At 47.9% G+C, this 20900-nt stretch overlaps 2 long non-coding RNA genes across 2 annotated transcripts; one reads left to right on the forward strand and one right to left on the reverse strand.

Moving 5' to 3' along the window:
- The first annotated feature begins 1110 nt into the window (after positions 1-1110).
- On the forward strand, positions 1111-11738 carry LOC139280910 (uncharacterized). Its single transcript, XR_011596789.1, has 2 exons — positions 1111-1557; positions 11564-11738. It is a non-coding gene; the product is annotated as an uncharacterized lncRNA (long non-coding RNA).
- LOC139280911 (uncharacterized) lies at positions 6343-20835 on the reverse strand. Its single transcript, XR_011596790.1, has 3 exons — positions 20535-20835; positions 14509-14676; positions 6343-6416 (listed from the first exon to the last, which is right to left on the reverse strand). It is a non-coding gene; the product is annotated as an uncharacterized lncRNA (long non-coding RNA).
- Positions 20836-20900: the final 65 nt, after the last annotated feature.

The raw sequence follows: 20900 nt of genomic DNA on the forward strand, positions 1-20900 counted from the left end.
TTAACCTATGATCCCAATAAGATGTTGAGGTGAAGGTGATGTGATGTATGTAACCTTTATGTAACAACACTGCAATACTGTATATACGTAAGAAATGCACACCTTGACCACAGGGGTGAACTTGTGAGAGACAATCCTCACCTGTTCACCCAGGTATATAAAGGGAGGTCCCACGCAGGGTCATCACTTCTCGGTCCTGTGAATAAAGGTTCAGGTCATGGAGTGGCCTTGTCCATAGAATGTGCCTCGTGTGGATTTGTGGTATTGTGTAAGGACTTTACAGTGATGGGACAGAACTTTACCTAAAGGACTACAAGGCTTTCAGAAAGGATAGGGTAGGTCAAAGGGGAGATGGGGTTGCTATTTTTATCAGTGAGAATTTAACAGCTGGAGAGAGATTTGGGGGGCATAATTGCCTCTTTTTCTAACCCTGTTCGTGCCTCCAGGGGCAAGGCAGTTTTTGCCCGGGTGAGGGGGGCACTTCCGGAGGCGATGACCCAGCAGTGCCGCGCCCCATGATTCACGCCCTGGGTCGCCACGCAACCGGCGATGACATCATTGCCATGCATGGTGACCCTTCTCCACACCAACCCCTTAACGCCCCGTGGTGGAAATTGCCAGTCACAAGGTTGGCGGTCAGTCACTGTCGGGACGTTCTTTAAAGGGTAGGCCTGCAGCACCCGTGCTGCAATCTTTGTTTGTCAGCCGACTCTTGGGTGGGCTTGACCATGGCGGCCCTATCATGATCCAGGGCACCATCGTGCAGCCCCGCACTCTGTCTTGGGTGCCAGGCCGCTGGCCCGGTCTCATGATGCTCTGGTGGCCCAGTGGAGGTCACCAAAAGGCCGTGCAGAGTGTGCAGCAGCCCTCCCCTTTAATGGAGGAAGGAGGCTTGTGCCAAGAGTTTTTCGGAGGCTTTGGAGGGAGGTGGCACAGGACGTCTCTGCTAGAGACATGGAGCCGCGAACTGCGACCCAATGTCACAAGAAGTTTAACAACCTCATGAAGGGATCCAAGATGATTGGAGACCAGGCTCCACTGCATGGGCTTAGCACACACACACATTCCTACTATCCCCCTCCGTCCTTCCCACAGGTCCTCTCTCCCTGGGTTTCAGAGAATGCAGTGTAGGCCTCCTGACTTCGCTGTTGGCCCGTGCTGCACTTTCCCTGGGCCCCGACCTCGCTGCTGGTCCACCCTGTCCCACTCCTGGATCCCAATGTCGCTGCTGGGCTTCGAACTCACTGCACCTCTCCCGGACCCCGCTCCTGGGTCCCGACTTCGCTCCTCCTCCCGTCCTCGGTGTTCCTCCCAACCTCGCTCCTGGGCCCCGACCTTGCCGCCCCTCCCTCCCGACCTCGCTGTTCCTCGCGACCTCGCCCCTGGGTCCCGACCTGGCTGCTCCCGACCTCACTCCTGGGTCCCGACGTTGCAGCTGGCCTGTATGACTCGGCTCCAACTCAATCCGACGGCAATGAGCAACGAGGAAAAAAATAGACATCGAAGAGCCCTGCATCGGGGAACACGGGCTGCAAGGATCGGTGACATTTTGATAAGGTATTGCATAAGAGGCTTCCCTTTCAGATCGGTGCCTCTGATATTACTGGAAATATATTGAGTTGTATTCAGAACTGGCTGGCAGGACACAGGCAAAAAGTAGTTATAGATGGACTTGGATCTGTTTGGAGATCGGTCACCACTGGTGACCCCCAGGGATCAGTGTTAGGACCGTTGCATTTTACTATTTTTATTAATGATCTGGATGTAGGGGTTGGGGGCAGGCACAATTTGCAAATGATACCAAGATCTGTGCAAGTGTTAGAACTGTAGAAGATGCTCGTCTGCTTCAGGCAGATCTTAAGACTGGAAAATGGTGTATAACTTAGATAAATGCAGTGTTATGCATGTGGGCAGGGCAAATGCTCAACATTCATACATCCTCCAGGAAAAGGCATTAAAGATGGTGGAGATAGAAAGATTTGGGCATTCGAGTGCATTCCCAGAGAATAGTAGACCTCTGGAACGAGCTACCGTTTCGTGTGGTGGATGCAGACTCACTGAATTCCTTCAAGCAAAAGCTGGATTTGTTTCTGGCTGTGGCGGAGATCACACCTTACAGAAGATAGGTGCTTTGTAAAATGATTCATTCTGGGATATGGGCGTTGCTGACAAGGCCAGCATTGATTACCTATGCCCAATTACCCTTGAGAAAGTGGTGGTGAGCCGGCTTCTTGAACCGTTGCAGTCCTTGTGGTGAAGGTACTCCCACAGTGTTGTTAGGAAGAGAGTTCAGAATTTTGACCCAACGACAATGAGAGAACAGCGATATATTTCCAAGTCATGATGGTGTATAACTTGGAGAGGATCTTACAGGTGATGGTGCTCACATGCGCCTGCTGCCCTTGTCCTTCCAGGTGGTAGAGCTTGCAGGTTTGGGAGGTGCTGCTGAAGAAGGAGATGCTGCAGAGCATCTTGTAGATGGTACACACTGCAGCCACAGTGCACCGGTGATGGAGGGAGTGGATGTTTAAGGTGGTGGATGGGGAGCCGATCAAGCGGGCTGCTTTGTCCTGGATGGTGTTGAGCTTCTTGAGTGGTCTTGGAGCTGCACTCATCCAAGTAAGTGGAGAGTATTCCATCACACTCCTGACTTGTGCCTTGTAGATGGTGGAAAGGATTTGGGGAGTCAGGTGAGACACTCGCCACAGAATACCCAGCCTCTGACCTACTCGTAGCCACAGTATTTATGTGGCTGGTCCAGTGAGGTTTCTGGTTAATGGTGACCCACAGGATGTTGATGGTGGGGGATTCAGTGATGGTAATGCCGTTGAATATCAAGGGAAGGTGGTTAGACTCTCGCTTGTTGGAGATAGTCATTGCCTGGCACTTGTGTGGTGCGAATGTTACTTGCCACTTATCAGCCCAAGCCTGAGTCTTGCTGCATGCAGCGATGGATTGCTTCATTTTCTGAGGAGTTGTGAATGGCACTGAACACTGCAATCATAAGCGAACATCCCCACTTCTGACCTTATGATGGAGGGAAGGTCATTGATGAAGCAGCTGAAGATGGTTGGGCCTAGGACACTGCCTGAGGAACTCCTGCAGCGATGTCATGGGGTTGAGATGATTGGCCTCCAGCCACCACAACCTAGGTATGACTCCAGCCAGTGGAGAGTTTTCCCCCTGATTCTTATTGAATTCAATTTTACTGGGACTCTTTGATGCCACATTTGGTCAAATACTGCCTTGATGTTAAGGGCAGTCACTCTCTCCTCATCTCTGGAATTCAGCTCTTTTGTCCATGTTTGGACCAAAGCTGTAATGAGGTCTGGAGCCGAGTGATCCTGGCCAAACCCAAACTGAGCATCGGTGAGCAGGTTATTGGCAAGTGCCACTTGATAGCACTGTCAATGACACCTTCCATCACTTTGCTGATGATTAAGAGGAGACTGATGGGGTGGTAATTGGCCGAATTGGATTTGTCCTGCTTTTTGTGGACAGGATGCCAGTGCTGTAGCTGTATGGAACAGCTTGGCTAGAGACACGGCTAGTTGTGGAGCACAAGTCTTCAGCACACAGCCGGGATGTTGTCGGGGCTCATAACCTTTGCTGTATCCAGTGCGCTCAGCTGTTTCTTGATATCAGGTGCAGTGAATCGAATTGGCTGAAAACTGACTTGTGTAATGGTGGGGACCTCAGGAGGAGGCCAAAATGTATCATCCACTTGGACATCTGGCTGAAGATGGCTTCAGCCTTATCTTTTGCATTTGCGTGATGGGCTCCATCATTGAGGATGAGGATATTCATGGAGCCTCCTCCTCTCATTAGTTGTTTATTGTCCACCACCATTCACGACTGGAAGTGGCAGGACTGTAGAGCTTTGATCTGATCCGTTGATTGTGGGATTGCTTAGCTCTGTCTATAGCATGCTGCTTCCGCTGTTTAGCATGCATGTAGTCCTGTGTTGCAGCTTCCCCAGGTAGGTACCTCATTTTTAGATATGCCTGGTGCTGCTCCTGATATGTTCTTCTGCACTCCTCATCAATCCAAGGGACCAACCCTGGTTCAATGGTAATGGTAGATTGAGGGATATGCCGGGTCATGAGGTTACAGATTATGGTGGAATACATTTCTGCTGCTGCTGATGGCACACAGTGCCTCATGGATGCCCAGTTTTGAGCTGCTAGATCTGTTCTGAATCTATACCATTTAGCACGGAGGTAATGCCACACAACACGATGGAGGGGGTCTTCTGTGTGAAGACAGAACTTCGTCTCCACAAGGATTGTGCGGTGATCACTGCTACCAATGCTGTCATGGACAGACAGATGCATCTGCGACAGGTAGACTGATGAGGACCAGGTCAAGTAGGTTTTTTCCTCATGTTGGGTCTCCTAACCTGAGGAAGGACATTCTTGCTATTGAGGGAGTGCAGCGAAGGTTCACCAGACTGATTCCCGGGATGGCGGGACTGACCTATCAAAAAAGACTGGATCAACTGGGCTTGTATTCACTGGAGTTCAGAAGAATGAGAGGGGACCTCATAGGAACGTTTAAAATTCTGACGGGGTTAGACAGGTTAGATGCAGGAAGAATGTTCCCAATGTTGGGGAAGTCCAGAACCAGGTGACACAGTCTAAGGATAAGGAGTAAGCCATTTAGGACCGAGATGAGGAGGAATTTCTTCACCCAGAGAGTGGTGAACCTGTGGAATTCTCTACCACAGAAAGTTGTTGAGGCCAATTCACTAAATATATTCAAAAAGGAGTTAGATGAAGTCCTTACTAATAGAGGAATCAAGGGGTATGGTGAGAAAGCAGGAATCGGGTACTGAAGTTGCATGTTCAGCCATGAACTCATTGAATGGCCGTGCAGGCTAGAAGGGCCAAATGGCCTACCCCTGCACCTATTTTCGATGTTTCTATGTTTCTATGTTACCACTTGTTGCAGGCCCAGTCTGGCAGCTGTGTCCTTCAGGACTCGGGCAGTAGGTCAGTAGTGGTGCTACCAAGCCACTCTTGATGAAGGGCATTGAAGTCCCCTACCCAGAGTAAATTCTGTGCCCTTGCTACCCTCAGTGCTTCTTCCAAGTGGTGTTCAACATGGAGGATACTGATTCATTAGCTAAGGGAGGGCGGTAAATGGTTATCAGCAGGTTTCCTTTCCCATGCAGGGAATTAAAGGCCAGAGTGATCTCCTGGACTAGTTTCGATCGCCTAGATGGGTCGGAGAATAATTTCCCAGATTTTTTTTTCCAAAATTGGCCTGGGTTTTTCATGTTTTTTGGGGTCTCCCAGGAGATCACATGGTTTCGGGTGAGTGGAGTGTAGGCTGCTGACTGTTGTTGCCAGAGACTACAAATAACCTTGCAGGATGCCCTTGACTAGTTCTGGGCCGAGAAGGTGCGGCTGTAGACCGCAACATGTGATGGGCGGTGTCAGTCTGGATGAGAGGCAGCAACAAGTGCAATGGTAGAGTGGCAGGCTCATGAATGCTGTCATCCTGAAAGAGGACAACAAGTTCCTGCTCCACTGACCCACTGCCACACCCCCGGGACAGCACCTCAGCATCCCTACAGCATTAAGACTTTGCGTCACTTCTGTCTGTGATGCAGTGGAAGCTGCCACATCGCCCATGACATGCGTCACGAGGTCTGGATCCGCACGGTCTCTCTGGGAGTCCACCATCCTCTGCAGAGTAGAAATGATGGGCTCCATGGCAGAGCTCTGTGCAATGTTAGAGGCAGACTCCTCCACACTCCTCACCTTTGCCAAGAGGCTCTCCGACACCCAAGCCATTGGACCGAACATTTTGGAGTGCATGCCCATCACCCTTCTTGTGAATGCTTCCCCATCGAGGCCCTCATCTGAGACCTGTGCAGCAGAACTCATGTGCGAACTCTCCTTCCGGGGAGCTGGCTCCCAAGCTACCCTTTCCCCTTGACCTTGCTGCAGCCCATAAGGCCTCAGTGCATCACCCAGTGTAGACCCCACTACTAAACTTGCCTCTAAAGATCGCGTAGTGCCAGTATCTCAGGTGGTGCCTGCGGGTGAGATGCAGTGACCCAGTGCTTTGCTTGTCCTCCTCTTCTCCTCGGGAACAGGCTGCTCAGCTGGTTGCTGATTATTTGACAGCATAAAGGCACAAGACTCGCGTGAGGGCAGGATTGGAGCAAGGAATGCATTCTCAGGAGGTGGAAAGTGAGAAAGGATGGTGGCGTGAGGGGGAAGTGGGATGAGGAGGAGAGGATGAAGATACCATTGTTACCTCCAATGGAGTAGATGTTGCCGACGGCCACCCATCCCCTGCTACTCAATGAGTTGCAGTACTCGCTCCTTGAGGTCTGTAAGTTGCTGGAGCTGCGCATCACCCCCACTTGCTCTCTGCTGCTCCCTCCTGCCGTGGGCTACCTTGGCCTGAAAGAGAAACGAATGTGCGCAAGTCAGAGTTCAGCTATGTGTTTGGGAGATATGCCTGCCATTGTTGAATAACTAATTGTAAGCAAGGCGTGAGATGTGGATGTGAGTTTAAGTACGTACAGATGCTTGGTGGGTGAGTGGTGGGGAGAGTGTGGTGCTTTGTACAGTGAGTACAGACTGAGGTTCAGATGCTTGTATGTAGGACCTGTTGAAGCACATGCTCACTTTGACCACGCGAGTGAGGCTGTTAAATTTCTTCCGGCACTGTGTCAGGCTGCGTACGCCCTGACTGGTCAAGACCCCCTGGCCACTTCCCTCCACATTGCCCTGAAGACCTGGGGCAATGGCCTCCCTCCAGTGGCCGAGAACAGCACTACCCTCCTTCGTTCCACTCCCGTAATCAATGCCTCCAATATCTGGTTGGTGAAACGACAAACTCTCTCCCTGGGCGTGGGATCAGCCATTGCGATCAGGGCATTGAGTTGGTGCAGGTCGCCTTCACAGCCAGCAATGCTGATAATGAAGATCTGCACAATGATGCAACCTCCCCTTTAAGAGCCGGAAGGAGCCAGTATGAATTGCCAATTGCATTGCACTGAAATTCATTATCGCTCTGCTATAACGCCCTCCTGAGCTCATGAGTGTTCCAGTTTTTTCCTGGAGCACTAACAGCCAATTTACTGGAAGCTGAGAATCATTAGCGCCTGCCGTTCATTTTTCATGATTTCAAAAGTTAGCACTCCAAACAGGTGCTCCAAATTTCTAGCCCTAGACCCCCCACCCAAACAGTTTCTCTCTGTCTACCCGACCTGTTCCCCTTAATATATTAAAAACTTCGATTAAATGACTCCTTAATCTTCTAAATTCCAAGAATACAACCCCAATTTGAGTAATTTCTCCTCATAATTTAACCCCTGGAGTCCGGACTCCCTCCAAGGCCAATATATCCTTCAGGCCAATATATCCTTCCTAAGGTGTGGTGCCCAGAATTGCTCAGTGCCCCAGGTGTGGTCTAACCAGGGCTTTGTCCAGCTTTGGAATAACTTCTATCCCTTGTATTCTGGTCCTCTAAATATAAAAGCCTTTTTGATTATTTTCTGCACCTATTCATGACATTTTAATGATCTATGTACCTGGACCCCCAAGTCTCTTTGGAACTCCACTGTTTTTAGCCTTTCACCATTTAGAAAGTACCCTGTTCTATCCTTTTTATGTCCAAAGTGTATGACCTCGCATTGAAATCCATTTACCACAGTTTTGCCCATTCACTTAATCTCATAATAGCTTTTTGTAATTTTATGCTTTCATCTATACTGCCTACGCCGCCTATCTTTGTGCCATTGGCTTATTTGGATATATGGCTTTCTATTCCATCATCGAAGTCATTAATACAGTGAATAGTTGAAACCCCAACACAGATCCCTGTGGGACTGAACACAACTAAATTAATATAAAAGTGAAATCAATAGCAGTCCCTCCACTCTGAAACTCAATTATGATCACACTTCCCCAGAGAATCACTTACTAGGAATTATTAATTAACCCGATCTCATTACCCAGGACAAGATCTATTCCTCCCCGGTTGGTTCCATGATGTCTTTTTCTAGGAAACTGTCTCAAATGCATTTCATGAATTTGTCCTCCAAACTACTTCTGTCAATTGGATTGTCCAGTTTGTATGAAGATTAAAGTCCCCCCACGATTATTGCATTACCTTTGATACAAGCTCCTCTTATTTCTTGATTAATACTCTGTGGAACAGTTTAGCTACTGTTAGGGGGCCTATAAACTACTCCCACCAGTGATTTCTGCCCCTTGTTAATTCTTATCTCCACCCATGTGGATTCTACTTCCTGCTCTTAGGATGAAGTCTGTTATAAAACTATCAAAGGCATTCAAACTCCTGTGCATGTGTTAAGTTTTTTTCTCACTAGCCCACATTCCTTTTGACAGATGTCGCCTTCCAGGTAGGCCTTTGCATACAGCCGTTTATGTATCAATACAAGCACGGTCAACTTTAGAGACACCTAACCCTATCTCTCCTGTGTCCGTGTAAAGTGAGAAGATGAATTATCTAGAAGAGGGTGTTCCCTGCCACTTTCATGACTCCCATATTAAAAGGAAAATCAAACAGCTAGTGAAATCAGTTCCAATTTAAAGGTTACGAACACAATTAAATTAATATAAAGATAAATCAGTACGAGTCCCATTTGATTAACCCTCCATGAACACAGCTTCCATATTAAAGAATATTTGGAAGATTATGGTCACAGCCTATGCTAGTCTGCCTCTGCCTTCCCTCAAAATTGTAGGATGCATGCCATCAAGGTTGGTTTTCCAATAGCCACTCGCCCATTTCTCACCTGAGGAACAGGTAGCCAGCAGCAGAAAATGGGAAGGGGAACATCTGCCTGATGCAATTTTGAGGTTGGGCTTTAAATGGGCAGACAGTGGACTCAACTGTCAGAAGATAATTACGGATGTGTTAGGTCATTCGATCCATCATAATTCATCCATCCTGACCTATCCTACCTGATCATTGCAGCACCCATTTATTTCTCATGTTTCAAGGTTCTCACCTCCATTACTCTATGTGGGAGTCCATTCCATGTGTCCATCACAAGATGAAAGAGGAACTTTCTGATATAAGAACACTTAGTGGATAAAGATTCAAAGTATGTTTGCAATTTAAAGTAGTTGGGATTCTCCAGATCTCCTATCGTAACTTTGGCAGGAAACCTGACAGAAACAGCGTAAAGGGCTGATCTCCTGCCAAAATTATTGCATATGTTCCATGTGATATTCTGGATTTACTTTTCACATTCTTTAACAAACATGTGCACCTCTATAAAGATCACCTATCAGATGCTTCCTTTCTCAGCCGAGGAGCCAAAGTGTCTCCAGCTTGCATCATAATTCAGACCTCTGATATTAGAAATTAATCTTGTGGCCCTGCTCTGCGTCCAAAGGTTAAATGTCTCCCTTGTGCCTCTGTGACCAACACTGGATCCAGTACTCATGGTGCAGTATGACCAGAGCTCTGCCGTTTGATCATTAGTTCCCATGTTTTGTATTCTACTTTTTGCCACGGAGTTCAACATCCTATTTGATTTGGTGATTGCTGCTCTGCATTTGTTGAACATGTTTAGCATCGAGTCTAAAAATGCGAAGTCGCTTCCAACTTCGCCCTTAGTTATATCAGCACCATTAATGCAGTGCATGTGTTGCCCATTTTTCCCTCCTCCATACAGTATCGTACCCTTATCTGCATTAAATTTTATCTACCATTGTTCTACCCACTCATATTTTGCCGAGTTTACTCTGTAGTTTCTGACCTGCCCCTCCTAGTTTGGCATCATTTGTTAACTTGACCACTTTGCATTGGATTTCAGATTCAGGCCACTGAAACAGCTGTGGTCCCAACACCAATTCTCGAAACATCCCACTCAGTACTCTACCCATCCCGACATAAATCCTATAATAAGTTACCGTCATTTTCTGTCTTCAGCAAATTTCTTATCCATTACTAAGCTTGATGCTGTGAGAAGAACTAAGGGGGAAACATTTGGCAGGTTAACGCCCCCAGTTAGCACCTGGCGGGGGCACAAACAGGGAGCTTGGGCAGTAGCGCCACGGTGGGGTGAATCCCGCGCCTTATGGCAAATTTGCCGACCCCATAGCGCTGGTGATAAGTTAGTGCCTCGGCACCTTCCGCCGTAGGTAACGTGAGGCTAGCGCTGGGCGCCCAATCTGCAAACTTCAGCAGCACCGACAGCGCCAGGGAGCGGAGATGTGAACCAGCCGTCTGGGGGGGCACTACTTAAAGGGATGCACCCCAGGTGTCAAGGAATGTCCATTCCAGAGGTCAGTTATGAGTGGCAGAGAGCGCAGGATAAATCTGAGCCAAAAAAAGGCTGCTTATTCCCCAGAGTGTTGCGGGCCGTCAAAGGACTTTGCATTTCATCCCACAGCATATTGCCGTTCTGCACTCCCCGAATCATTGGGGGCTTGCGTGCAGACCCCAGTGACCCTGCCCTTTAAATGCTGGAAGGCACCTTCGCCAATGCTCACTCCCAATTTCACAACACCTCATATTCATTATTGCTTGGAGCCTAACACCACTCACCTATGTCATTAGTGCCTGATTTAGCACTCCCCTGCATTCTTTGAGCACTGAGACTGAATTTAGCAGGCAGCGAGATTGATTAGCGCCCGGCGCAAAACTTCCAGTTTCACAAAAGTTAGCACCCCAACAGGGGCAATACCGAATTTCTAGCCCTTATAGCAAATTGCAATTGATGAGGATGTGCGTCCAAAGTTGATAAATGTTGTAGCCTTAAACTACCCTGACATTTGAACAAATGAGGCTCAATGTTGCATTTCTCGATCAATGCTCACTTTCATTTACAGGTCAACTCTTTCCTATGTACCAAATCACCCATTCAACATTACAGATGGGCTAGAATCTATTCAGAAATGCAATCCTGTATAAAGTAATCTGACCTCCCTTTATAGTGTAACCTGAACCCTTCCCTTTATAGTGTAACCCGACCCCTCCCCTTTATAGTGTAACCCGACCCCTCCCCTGTAAAGTGGGATCTGACCCCTGTCCCTTTAGCCAGACTGAATGGTCAATCTCTCTGCCCTGGAATATTGTGAGCCTGCCTAGCTCAGGTATCCAAATACTGAGTCTACCACAGATGTGTAACTGTTTGAATTTCCCATTGTCCGGCACATCATCATCAAACAAACTTTACTCCAAAGTGACCATGTTTTCAGCACTTCAAGCAATCACTGAGTATTCAGAAATGAAGACACCAGAAAACTTTTACCACTCTGTAACCCAGGGTATTGAAGTCAATGAAAGCAATACTCTGACCCTGATTGAGATCAATCCCTGGTCTAGATGGATTTATCTGGACAGGGGACCTTCCTGCTCTGTACCAGCTCCTTGTTGTGTAAGTTCAAATTCTTGATTGTTATCTAGTGCCTCCTGCTGTAAAGTGTTTAGCAGGTGTGAATATCAGGTGAGGACAGAACTGGCTCAGCTGTGACTAACCTCCTCCACCTACAATATTTTGTGGAAAAATCTCAATCACTTTGAGCATCTTTGGTTACATTCCTGTTTTTCTGTTCCATTTCAGGTTGATTGATCACGCAACTATCCATTCCATGATGAATATTAATGAGCCCTGCACCAGAAGGGTGTCTCAATAATGATGCAACTTTGCAAAAATTTACAAGACCGACCGGACAGGTCAGGAACATGACCGAGTCCTGGCAGCAGATAAAAATAAATAAAATCTGAGCATTACTGGACACCTCATGGGAAGTGTTATTATTTAATGTTGCTCGGTGAACTAATTATCTATCATGTTCTCGCTCTTGCCTTTCCTCTTTCTCGCCCCCACCCCAACTAAAACATTCTCTGCTCCTTTTCCCCTTTCCCTTCCTGAGTGTGTTGAGTCTTACTGCAGTACATTTACATGGAAAGAGATCCCTCTGGTACCTCATCCAAATGGCCATTCTTCATGTGTGATCTTTGACAATGAGTGCTGGCAGGCTGTCTTACAGCCAAATCCAATCCTATCCTCATATTGTGGTGTGGTCAATATTCCATCTCAACCCACCTGCCCTGAGGCCAACTGGAAGGCCACAAAGTACCTAATCCCACAGAGAAGGAATTGAGAGTTGGGGTGATTTTATGCTCCTGCTCTCCCCCGTCCATGATTCACAGATACTCAGGCTTCCTGAAATATGTCCCATCTTCGGTCGATGAATATCCAACTGAAGCTCTGGCTATAAACCAACTGACTATTTTATTTAACCGTAAACCTGTAAATAGACAGCCCTCATTACAAAGGAGGATTGGGAATCTTTGTATTAACTACTCCGAGGTCTACTGCAGAGCAAACAAGCCCTGCCCTGCCCCACCCTTCAAGTTATTGGCAGCAACAATGGAAATGCTGCTTGCTGAAACATGGTCTAGAAAGGAAACCTGGCTTCCGTAAAATGAAGAATACAGAATGCAAGCCTACCAACTGAGAGATGAGAGATGTGTAGTAGAAAGCGGGGGAAACGAGAGCTCTGCGAGAGGGGAGGAAAGGGAGGGATGTGCCCCGGGATGTGAGGGATTTGCCCCGGGCATTGAGGGAAGTGCCCCGGGCCCCCTGTTGACCCTCTATCTCTGCCTCCCCCCCGCCCCCCCAGGGCCCCTGTTGACCCTCTATCCCTGCCCCTCCCCAGGGCCCCTGTTGACCCTCTATCCCTGCCCCCCTCCCCCCGGGCCCCTGTTGACCCTCTATCCCTGCCCCCCTCTGGGGCCCCTGTTGACCCTCTATCCCCCACCCCCGGGCCTCTGTTGACCCTCTATCCCCCCCGCCTCCTGGGCCCCTGTTGACCCTCTATCCCCCTCCCCCTCCACCGGTCAGGCTCTCGGTGCCGTTGCTGGGCAGCCCGGGACCGGCTGTTGGTACGGCGGTGCACGCAGCATGTCAGCCAATTCAAATCCGGGGATCTGCCAATCAGTGGAAGCCCCGCCCTCCAGGGCAGCAGCCCCTCCCTGTGAATCCTGCCACCCCCCCTCCCCATGAAGCCCGGCCCCCATCATGCCCCCCAACCAGCAGCCAGCTCCCACCGCCCTCCAATCACCAGCCAGGCCTCAGGAAGCTGGAAGGCATCAAAAGGACCAATCGTCTGCAAAAAGGAGCCAAGTAGAAAGGGGGAGGAAAGGAGGAGCCTGACCCCTCACTCCTGATAATGGAGTCACTTGTAATAAGGAGAAGTGGATGAAATATTGTGAAGCAACCCTGGAGTCTGCCACATGAGCAACAACTTGCATTTATATAGCACCTTTAATGTAGTAAAACATCCAAAGGCACTCTCCAGTCATCAAGATCCATGGCGTGGCCCTGAACAACGTGGACCTTTTCCCATACCTCGGGAGCCTTTTATCAACAAAAGCAATCATTGATGAGGCAATTCAACACCGCCTCCAGTGCGCCAGTGCAGCCTTCGACCGCCTGAGGAAAAGAGCGTTCGAAGACCATGCCCTCAAATCTACCACCAAGCTTCTGATCCACAGGGCTGTAGTAATACCCGCCCTCCTGTATGGCTCAGAGACATGGCCCATGTACAGTAGACACCTCAAGTCGCTGCAGAAATACCTCCTCAAGATCCTACAAATCCCCTGGGAGGACAGACGCACCAACATCAGTGTCCTCGTCCAGGCCAACGTCCCCAGCATTGAAGCACTGACCACAATTGATCAGCTCCGCTGGGCAGGCCACATTGTCCGCATGCCAGACAGGAGACTCCCAAAGCAGGCGCTCTACTCTGAACTCCTTCATGGCAAACAAGCCAAAGGTGGGCAGAGGAAATATAACAAGGACACCCTCAAAGCCTCCCTGATAAAGTGCAACATCCTCACCGACACCTGGGAGTCCCTGGCCAAAGACCGCCCTAAGTGGAGGAAGCACATCGGGGAGGATGCTGAGCACCTCGAGTCTCATCGCTGACTGCAGGCAGCGGAAAGAACGTGCGGCAAACCTGCCCCACCCACTCCTTCCCTCAACGACTGTGTTCCACCTGTGGTAGGGACTCTGGTTCTTGTATTCGACTGTTCAGCCACCTAAGGTCTCATTCTAAGAGGGGAAGGAAGTCTTCCTCAATTCCGAGGGACTGCCTATGATGATGCTATCAGACAAAATTGCGTATCAAGCCAATAAAGAGAGAATCGGACAGGTGAGCAAAGCTTGGTCAAAGAGGTAGGTTTTAAGGGGTGACTTAAAGGTAGAGAGAGAGGTCGAGAGGTTAAGGGAGGGAGTTCCAGAGCTGAGGTCCCAGGCAGCTGAAGGCATGGTCGCCAATGGTGGAGTGATTAAAATCGGGGATGCTCAAGAGGCCGGAATTGGAGGAGCGCCGAGATCCTGGTGGGTTCCAAATAATGCTGCAATGTGGCAAGTGTTTTTAAAAAAACACTTGCCCCAACGTGGGAGCAGGAGTGCTTCTCCTGGCCTCACAATAAAACTGCGAGCGGCTGCCAATCACCTTTTACAACCTCCCGATTGCCTCCCTGTCCTGGACTCACCAATACGGACCATGTTGCATCATTGGCGAGCTACGATTGGTACTCGCACCGCGGCACTGTAGTAATGAGGCCGCTGGTCCAATCTGCCAGCTTCTGCTGGCATCCTCATTAGATACGTCTAGCGTGCGCTGAAGACAGATCGCACTCCAATTTCATGGGCTCGAATTTCTGTTAAAGGGTTGACACAAAAAATGACAAGAATTTTACAACAGGAAGTACACAAGGCAATAATATTACAGATAAACTAGCTCATCTAAGTTGCTCACAAAGTTGTAGGGCTGGAGGGGGTTGCAGAGAGGGGAGGGGCCATAGATGAATTTGAACACGGATGAGAATTTTTAAATCGAGGTGTTTCTGGACTGGGTGCCAATGTAGGTCCATGAGCACAGGAGTGTTGGGTGAACAAGACTTGTTGCGAGTTAGGTAATGGGCAGAAGAAAAGAGTCCAGTAAAAACTCAAAAACAAGCAGGGATGGGATTGTACTCTCTCCAGATAGCTGTAAACTTAAAGCTGGTACTTCGAGTTTGGACTAAAATGCACTCACTATTAATGTTCCTTGTAAGGGATATAGACAGGCTAAGTGAGTGGGCAAAAATTTGGCAGATGGAGTATAATGTGGGAAAATGTGAGGTTATCCACTTAGGCAGAAATAATAGAAAGGCAAATTATAATTTAAATGGAGAGAAATTGCAAAATGCTGCAGGACAGAGAGACCTGGGGGTCCTTGTACATGAAACACAAAAAGTTAGTATGCAGGTACAGCAAGGAATCAGGAAGGCAAATGGAATGTTGGCCTTTATTGCAAGAGGGATAAAGTATAAATGCAGAGAAGTCTTGTTACAACTGTACAGGGTATTGGTGAGGCCACACCTGGAGTACTGCGTACAGTTTTGGTCTCCGTATTTAAGGAAGGATATACTTGCATTGGAGGCTGTTCAGAGAAGGTTCACTTGGTTGATTCTGGAGATGAGGGGGTTAACTTATGAGGATAGGTTGAGTAGGTTGGGTCTATATACATTGGAGTTCAGAAGAATGAGAGGTGATCTTATTGAAACTTTATAAGAGAGTAAGGGGCTCGACAAGGCAGATGCAGAGAGGATATTTCCACTCATAGGGGAAACTAAAACTAGGGTCATAGAATAAGGGGTCTCCCATTTAAGACGGAGATGAGGAGGAATTTCTTCTCTCTGAGGGTTATAAATCTATGGAATTCTCTGCCCCAGAGAGCTGTGGAGGCTGGGTCATTGAATGTATTTAAGGTGGAGATAGACAGAATTTTGAGCGATGTGAGTAAAGGGTTATGGGGAGTGGGCAGGGAAGTGGAGCTGAGTCCATGATCAGATCAGCCATGATCTTATTGAATGATGGAGCAAGCTCGAGGGGCCAAATGGTTGACTCCTGCTCCTATTTTTTAATATTCTTAAGCTGCGTGGTCGCGCAGAGCTCCAGTGACCCTGCATAGCTGGCTTGACGGCTTTTTAATGAGAAAAGCAGTGAATACATGGTATTCTGAATGGCCCACACAACCCCTTAAAGCAGCCTTGAAGTGCCAAACAAAATTACAGGGAGCATTGCTCACTATTAGTGTCGGGCCGGCAACTCTGATTGAATGTATTCCTGGAGATTTCATCACCAGCCCTCCTGCCTCCAACTGCCCCACCAAGTCAAACAGCCTTTGTTCCCATCTCCAATGTTTTTATAACTAATAAACAAAAGTGTTTGACTGCCCCTATGATTTTTCTCCTGGGATGCTCCAGCAGTGTCCAGGAGATTAAGAACATAAAAAATAGAAGCTGGAGTAGGCCATACAGCCCCTCGAGCCTGCTCTGCTGTTTAAATCATAGATGATCTTCTACCTCAGCTCCACCTTCCTGCACTATCCACTTATCCTTTGATTCCCATTATCCAAAAATCTATCGATTTCTGTCTTGAATATACTCAACAACTGAGCATCCACAGCCCTCTGGGGTAGAGAATTCCAAAGATTCACCACCCTCTGAGTGAAGAAATTTCTCCTCATCTCAGTCATAAATGGCCGACCCCTTATTCTAGACTTCGCAGCCAGGGAAAATATTCTCCCTGCATTTACCCTGTCAAGCCTCTTAAGAATTTAATGTTTCGATGAGATCATCTCTCATTCTTCTAAACTCTAAGGAATATAGGCCTAGTCTGTTCAATCTCTCCTCATCGGACAATCTCCTCATCGGACAATCCCCTCTTCCCACAAATCAATCTGGTGACCCTTTGTTGCATTTCCTCTATGGCAAGTATATCCTTCCTTGGGTAAGTAGACCAAAACTGTACATAATGCTCCAGGTGCGGTCTCACCAAGGCCCTGTATAGTTGTAGTAAGACTTCTTTACTCTTATTCAAGAAATAAGGGATGTGTGCAATAAAGGTACAGCAGTTATCATGGGCGACTTTAATTTACATATAGATTGGGCGAACCAAACTGGTAGCAATGCGGGAGAGGAGGATTTCCTGGAGTATATTAGGGATGGTTTGCTTGACCAATATGTCGAGGAACCAACTAGAGAGCTGGCCATCCTAGACTGGGTGATGTGTAATGAGAAGGGACTAATTAGCAATCTTGTTGTGCGAGGTCCCTTGGGGCAGAGTGACCATAATATGGTAGAATTCTTCATTAAGATTGAGAGTGACACAGTTAATTCAGAAACTAGGGTCCTAAGCTTAAGGAAAGCGAACTTCGACGGCATGAGGCGTGACTTGGCTAGAATAGACTGGCAAATGATACTTAAAGGGTTGACGGTGGATAGGCAATGGCAAACATTGAAAGATCACATGGATGAACTTCAACAGTTGTACATCCCTGTCCGGAGTAAAAATAAAACAGGGAAGGTGGCTCAACCATGGCTAACAAGGGAAATTAAGGATAGTGTTAGATCCAAGGAAGAGGTATATAAATTGGCCAGAAAAAGCAGTAAACCTGAGGACTGGGAAAAATTTAGAATTCAGCAGAGGAGGACAAAGGGTTTAATTAGCAGGGTGAAAATAGAGTATGAGAGGAAGCTTGCTGGGAACATAAAAACTGACTGCAAAAGCTTCTATAGATATGTGCAGAGAAAAAGATTAGTGAAGACAAACATAGGTCCCTTGCAGTCAGAATCAGGTGAATTTATAATGGGGAACAAAGAAATGGCAGACCAATTGAACAAATACTTTGGTTCTGTCTTCACGAAGGAAGACACAAATGACCTTCTGGATGTACTAGGGGACCGAGGGTCTCGTGAGAAGGAGGAACTGAAGGATATCCTTATGAGGCGGGAAATTGTGTTGGGGAAATTGATGGGATTGAAGGCCGATAAATCCCCGGGGCCTGGTTGTCTGCACCCCAGAGTAGTTAAGGAGGTGGTCCTAGAAATAGTGGATGCAATGGTGATCATTTTCCAACAGTCTATCGACTTTGGATCAGTTCCTATGGACTGGAGGGTAGCTAATGTAACCCCACTTTTTAAAAAAGAAGGGAGAGAAAAAACGGGTAATTATAGACCGGTTAGCCTGACATCAGTGGTGGGGAAAATGTTGGAAACAATTATGAAAGATGAAATAGCAGCACATTTGGAAAGCAGTGACAGGATCGGTCCAAGTCAGCATGGATTTATGAAAGGGAAATCATGCTTGACAAATCTTCTGGAATTTTTTGAGGATGTTTCCAGTAGAGTGGACAAGGGAGAACCAGTGGATGTGGTGTATTTGGACTTACAAAAGGCTTTTGACAAGGCCCCACACAAGAGATTGGTGTGCAAAATTAAAGCACATGGTATTGGGGGTAATGTACTGACGTGGATAGAGAACTGGTTGGCAGACAAGAAGCAGAGAGTCAGGATAAACGGCTCCATTTCAGAATGGCAGGCAGTGACTAGTGGGGTGCCGCAGGACTCAGTGCTGGAACCCCAGCTCTTTACAATATACATTAATGATTTAGATGAAGGAATTGAGTGTAATATCTCCAAGTTTGCAGATGACACTAAGCTGGGTGGCAGTGTGAGCTGTGAGGAGGATGCTAAGAGGCTGCAGTGTGACTTGGACAGGTTAGATGAGTGGGCAAATGCATAGCAGATGCAGTATAATGTGGATAAATGTGAGGTTGTGCACTTTGGTGGCAAAAACACGAAGGCAGAATATTATCTGAATGGCGGCAGTTTAGGAAAAGGGGAGGTGAAACGAGACCTGGGTGTCATGGTACATCAGTCATTGAAAGTTGGCATGCATGTACAACAGGCGGTGAAGAAGGCAAATGGTATGTTGGCCTTCATAGCTCGGGGATTTGAGTATAGGAGCAGGGAGGTCTTACTGCAGTTGTACAGGGCCTTGGTGAGGCCTCACCTGGAATATTGTGTTCAGTTTTGGTCTCCTAATCTGAGGAAGAATGTTCTTGCTATTGAGGGAGTGCAGGGAAGGTTCACCAGACTGATTCCTGGGATGGCAGGAGTGATATAATAGGAGATACTGGATCGACTGGGCCTGTATTCACTGGAGTTTAGAAGGTTGAGAGGGGATTTCATAGGGACATATAAAATTCTGACGGGACTGGACAGGTTTAGATGCAGGAAGAATTTTCCCGATGTTGGGGATGTCCAGAACCAGGGGACGTAGTCTAAGGGTAAGGGGTAAGCCATTTAGGACTGAGATGAAGAGAAACTTCTTAACTCAGAGAGTTGATAACCTGTGGAATTCTCTACCGCATAGAGTTGTTGATGCCAGTTCATTGGATATATTCAGGTGCAAGTTAGAAATGGCCCTTACGTCTAAAGGGATCAAGGGGTATGGAGAGAAAGCAGGAAAGGGGTACTGAGGTGAATGATCAGCCATGATCTTATTGAATCAGGGTGGAGAGGCACTCTGGAGACCTGCAATAAAAGAGTAAGGTCACACTTTACTTTGAGCTCACAGTGTTCAGTCTGACTCTTTCTCCATACATAACAACTGGTGACGAGATACAGATAGCAGTGGGCACCCTTGAGAAATTTTCGGAGGGAGATGATTGGGAAACTTTTGTAGAGAGACTCGACCAATACTTCGTGGCCAACGAGCTAGATGGGGAAGAGAGCGCTGCCAAACGTAGAGCGATCCTCCTCACCATCTGTGGGGCACCAACGTATGGCCTCATGGAGAATCTGCTCACTCCAGCAGAAATCGTACGATATTTGTGCGCAGTGGTCCGCGAGCATTTGAACCCGAAGGAAAGCGTTCTGATGGCGAGGTACCGGTTCTATACCTACAAAAGGCCTGAAGTGCCAGGAAGTGGGAGTTATGTCACCGAGCTGAGACGCCTTGCAGGACATTGTGAATTTGAAGGACATTTGGAGCACATGCTCAGAAATTTGGCATTGGCCACGAAACATACTTCGCAACATACTTTTGACTGTGGAGATCCCAACCTTGAGTAAGGCCATAGCGATAGCCCAGGCATTCATTGCCACCAGTGACAATATTAAGCAAATCTCTCAGCACAAAAGTGCTTCTACAAGTACTGCGAACAAAGTAATATTGTTTTTGAATCGTAACGTACGGGGCAGGTCACACATACCTGCAGCTACACATCCACAAATGTCTCAGGGTCCACCATCAAGGGTGATGAATGCAAGGCCATTAACACCTTGTTGGCGCTGCGGGGGTGATCATTGTTTCCATTCATGCCGATTCAAAGAGTACATTTGCAAGGGCTGTGGAACAATGGGACACCTCCAACGAGTGTGCAGGCGAGCTGTTAAGCCTGTTAAACCTGCAGACCACCGCATTGCAGAGGGTGACAGATCCACAGAGGATCACTACGAACCAGAGCCCCAGATAGAGGAGGCAGAGGTACATAGGGTGCACACATTCACCACGAATTGTCAGCCCGATAATGCTGAATGTTGAACTGAATGGACTCCCGGTGTCAATGAAGCTGGACACGGGCGCGAGCCAGTCCATCATGGGCAAAAAGACTTTCGAAATGTTGTGGTGCAACAAGGCCTCAAGGCCAGTCTTAATTCCAATTCGCACGAGACTAAGAACTTACACTAAAGAACTGATTCCTGTAATCGGCAGTGCTACTGTAAAGGTCTCCTACAATGGAACGGTGCACAAGCTACCACTCTGGGTGGTACCGGGCGATGGTCCTCCACTGCTCGGCAGGAGCTGGCTGGGAAAGATACGCTGGAACTGGGAGGACGTCTGAGCGCTATCACCCGCTGACGACACTTCGTGTGCCCAGGTCTTAAACAAATTTCCTCCGAACCAGGCATCAGGAAATTCCAAGGAGCAAAAGTGCAGATCCACCTAATTCCGGGGGTGCGACCCATCCATCACAAGGCGAGAACAGTACCTTACATGATGAGAGAAAGGGTAGAGATTGAGTTAGACCGGCTGCAACGAGAGGGCATAA

The sequence above is a fragment of the Pristiophorus japonicus genome, chromosome 15 (genome assembly GCF_044704955.1).
Source record: "Pristiophorus japonicus isolate sPriJap1 chromosome 15, sPriJap1.hap1, whole genome shotgun sequence".
Classification (NCBI taxonomy): domain Eukaryota; kingdom Metazoa; phylum Chordata; class Chondrichthyes; family Pristiophoridae; genus Pristiophorus; species Pristiophorus japonicus.